We start from the raw sequence: 4,340 nt of genomic DNA on the forward strand, positions 1-4,340 counted from the left end.
TCCATCCCACAATCATATACCTCTCCTCTCCCTCTCTGCCCCTCGCCCCTTTTTTTGGTACTGGAAATATGCCCCCGACCATGCAGCTGCCCTCACAGATGACCTCCCGCCCCAGAGACCTGGCGTCAGGGCTCCTGCTGCCAAGAGGGCAAGGGGCCGTGGGACGTTGGCACCACAGTGTTGGCTGGGCCCCAGTGGCGGCAGGGAGCATGTTCTGGAGCTGGGCATGGTGGTGTCGGAGCGGTTCCTGGCCATCCTGGCTCAGGAGGTGCGGGCCTGGGAGTGAGGGGTGCAGTATGGAGACTTGTGCTGGGGCCATGGCCTGGCCCCGGGGGTGTCAGCTGTGGCAGGCAGGCAAAAAGCCCCAGAGCAGTGGGTGCTCCTGCACGCTGCTGTTCCCAGCTCTGTCTGGGGGCTGTTCGCTCCCAGTGATGCATGGCTCTTGTCCGCAGGTCACAGGGAGTGTGAAGGTGGTTGAGATGTCCTCCAAAAGGTGCAGCCCAGCAGGGCACTGCAGGGTCCCGAGTCCTGGCTGAAGCAGCCAAAGACCTGTGGCACAGGCATGGCTCTGGAGGAGGGAAGACAGAGGGACACGCCAGGGACTCAGGACAAGCTACCTTGTGTCCCCAAAGAGGAGCCCCTGCCTGAGCAGGAGCCAGGCAGGGGTCTGGGTGCCTGAGGGGCTGTCCTGTGTGCAGGGGGAGAGGCTCGAATATCTGCACCAGCTGCAACAGGGCCACGTTATTTGTAACTGTGGCTGGGGCGGCACAGAGCTCTGGCCTCTGTGGTGGCAGCTCCCAGGCTGGGCTCTGGTCCTTCTGCCTGCATGTGTGCAGCACCCAGAAGAGAGAGGCTTTGCTCTGGGGGGAGGCGGGAGGGGAGGCTCGTCATGCTGCCATGAGAACAATCAAGGACCAAATTCATGTTCCTGCAATCAGTGCTCCCTGCCCCCTTTCTCATGCCATGTGTGCCCACAAAGGGCTGGGGTGCATGTTGGGAAATGAGATCCCCAGGAACATCTGCCTGGTTCAGGTCCAGCTCATGCCAAGCCTTTGTCCTACTGCCAACTGCCCCAAAACAGAGACCTGGGAGTCATCAGCTGATAAAAGCTCCTTAGGCTGGTGCCCCAGACCAGGCCCTTCCCCTGGGGCTGGGATGGAGTGGTGGCTCTACCCTTTCTAGTAGCAACAGGCACCATCCGTCAGTGGAGAAGTCTGCCAGGACATTTGATGAGGTCTGCTACGCCAGATCAGCTGTTCCTGTCCTCCCCATGTCCTGGTGGTCCTGCATACGCTCTGGAGAAGATGGACCTTGCATTTCCCTCCCCTGCCCTTACAAGCTGGATGCTGACACAATACTAAGGTCCCTGGACCTTGTATCCCAGGGAGTGATGTCCCTGCCAGCTCTTCCATGGTGCTGTGATCTCACCCCACGCTGGGACAAAGACACTTGGGGCTCATCCCCAGCTCTGTGCCTACAGAGGCCCATTAGCAAGAACTGTGGGGCTTTGAGTCTTCCTTCTCCCCTGTTTCCCATGCACTGAGGCCTCTGGCCACCTTAGTCCCAGGCCAGAACAGAAGAGTAGCAGGGCTCTGCCCTGCCCGCAGAGCCAGGGCTAACCCGTCCACTGTGTTCCCCACCTGCAGGTGCTGGGACCCTGAGGAAAGCCAAGCAGCAGCCTGGTGAGGAAGGGCTTGTGTGCCTGGAGCTGCAGAGGACATCCCCAGGGAGCCTGGGAGAGAGGGGCTCCCTGCCCCTTGAGCCAGGCCCAGTGCAGAAGGGGCAGGGCAGGCCTTGGCAGCCGAGGGAGAGCCTGGAGGTGAGCAGGGCACCAGGTGCACCTGGGGCAGAGCCAGGAAGAACTAGGGGTGCAGGGAAGAGTTTGGGGAGCAGAGTGGCCTGCAGAGCGACAAGCCTCTGATGTCGGAGGCTGCAGATGCACCAAGCAGTCATTAGCCGGAGCTTACTGCCAAGTGCTGATGGCCAGAGGTACTGGCACAGGAAGGCCTGGGCAGAGTCTGTGGGGCCAGTGCTCCTTCCATAGACTGAGGAAATAGAAGGGGATAAGCTAGGCCAGGGTAGACACATGAACTCCTGCATCCACAGCTGCATTCACAAGTCGCACATCAGCTGAATGATGGAGAGTTTTGCACGGCTGCCTGTCGTGACCAAGTTTGGAAATAGCTGTAGTGCAGAGTGCTTGCAGACAGGGCTGTGGGGGCTGAAGGCAGCTGACCCAGGAGACACTGATGGTACAACGTTTGTGCCTGCAGCTCCCAGAAGTTTCATGTGGGAGGAGTGGGAGCTGCTGGATGATGAAGGCAAGGAGCTTTAATGAGGACCAGAAGCTGAGGAATTACCAAGCTCTTATTTCCCTGGGTAAAGTTCTCCTCCTTGCTTCTCCCTGGAGCCACGTGAGCTCTGAAGTTTATGGTCTTCTCCCTGTTTTTCAGATCTCATCCTCATGGCCAGGGGTTGAAATCCATGTTCTCCCCACTGCTGTGTTGTTTATGAGGACTCTCATGTTTTAAATGAAATGAAGGAGGATATATTCATATAACTGCCTTCACCTGAGTTTTCCCCATGCTTTAACTCCTGATGCTTCCCTATTCAGCTATTTCTTAGCAACACGATCTCCCTTTGCCTTCCCAGTATTTTCGTATCATCTCCAATTCACTGATGCCCCAGCAGAAGGTGATGGAAGTCGTATCAGCCTCCCATGCTCCCACACGTGGATTGTGCATTTCCTTGGCTTCTTCTGCCGTGACGTACATGCACCTGCTGGAACCCGGGTACTTTTCACCAGGAGTCACTGGAAGCGTCTTATGTCCACGTCTTTCATAAGAACTTCATCTCCATAGACTGCGGACTCTGGCTTTGCTGGATTTACTTGCAGACCTGTGCTCTCAAGCTCACTCTGCTATTCTCAGATGTTTTCTTGTCTTCTTCCTACAACTCCTCTTCATATGAGATTCCCGTCACTGTGATAAAAAGAAGTGGGCTATCTGAAGAGCCAAGGGAAAACCTATTTTCCTTTCCAGAAACTCTCTCATACAGGGACTTTCCTTTTACTAGGTCAATTTCCTTTTCTGGTGCTTTCTTTTCCCTCCATTTCCCCCAAAGGATTTCCTTAGGGAAGGGATCCAATGTTTTTTTCTAGCTCAACAAAGACCACATAGACCATTTCTACATTCTGGGTGTTCACATGCTGTGAAATGTGCAATGTTCTGCTTTCTTTCGTCCATATTCCTGACTTCCAGGAACTTTGCTTTAAACCCTGCAGTATTTGCCAACCTGGGCACTCATCTCCCCTGCTGGGATGATGGTCCCTTGGATAGAATGTTGCTCGACTTGTGACTACAGTTATAATAAAATCATTCTTTCCTGTGCTCTTGTGATGAATTACCTTCTCTCCCAGAAAAAGGTTTCATTGTCAGCCATCATCCTGAATTCTTTTCACTACCCTGAGCCCTGACATTAAACCTTCAGTGAGAAGAAACTCATTGCCACTCCTTTGCCAAGATTTACACTGATAAAGGTAAATGGTATCCATCCAGAAGCGTGTCCAGTGTCTCTTTATTTTGTACCTAGAAAATAGTAAAAGCTTTATCTTTCTGCCTTATAGTACATCACAGATCACTGCATCTCCACCGCTGTCCCTGGTGACTGTTAGTTTCATACCTTTTTATACCTCTGAGTGGTTGGTACTCTGCTTCATAGGACCACCCCTCCACTACCTGAGTGACACAGATCATCATCTACTGAAGGCGTCTCCTTGCAGTGTCTTCCCTTTCACCCTAAATGTCCACCTTGCTTTCTCCTCTAAGGCCCTAGGAGAATCCATGAGCTGATTGCATCCCGGTTGGTTATTCTGCATGCAGTGTCTAACCACAAACCCTCTTTAACCTTTAACCTAAACAGGATATCGAGGTCCCACCCCTGACTTAATCTGCCACCTCCAGCAAGGACAGGTAGAGCTCTGGGTGTATGCTGAGGAGGACCATGGGGAAATCTCAATGTGGAAGGACCTGCCTGCAGGTGAGTTGTGGCTACCCTATCCTGGCTTCCCTCTTAGAAATGCTCCATGCCCAGAATGACAGGGGGCTGGAAACTGCAGTTGCCCTCTGCTGCCATTGCAAGGTGCTGACTTCAAATAGCTCATGCTGTGATGTGTCCAGGCAGATGTTCTCACTCCCATACATGCAAAGCTGTGAAGACAAGCAACTCCCCCTTTCTGCTCCCACTTCATAGAGCTGTTAGGGGACAAGTGAGTTTGCCGTCTTGATCTTTAGGCACAGATCTGCTTTCATAGTTTCTAGGGTCGGAAGGGACCTGAGCAG

General features: G+C 53.6%; 1 long non-coding RNA gene across 1 annotated transcript in view; it reads right to left on the reverse strand.

Annotated features, from left to right (window-relative positions):
- Positions 1–2,057: 2,057 nt before the first annotated feature.
- LOC109303021 overlaps positions 2,058–4,340 on the reverse strand; it is a 3,505-nt gene continuing 1,222 nt past the window's right edge. The window contains exons 2-3 of the long non-coding RNA XR_002098989.1: positions 4,219–4,224; positions 2,058–2,068 (exon numbers count right to left, since the gene is read on the reverse strand). This is a non-coding gene — a long non-coding RNA (uncharacterized LOC109303021). The remainder of the gene's footprint in view (positions 2,069–4,218; positions 4,225–4,340) is intronic.

Source organism: Gavialis gangeticus, unplaced genomic scaffold, assembly GCF_001723915.1.
Source record: "Gavialis gangeticus isolate Ggan-Ray unplaced genomic scaffold, GavGan_comp1, whole genome shotgun sequence".
NCBI lineage: Eukaryota > Metazoa > Chordata > Crocodylia > Gavialidae > Gavialis > Gavialis gangeticus.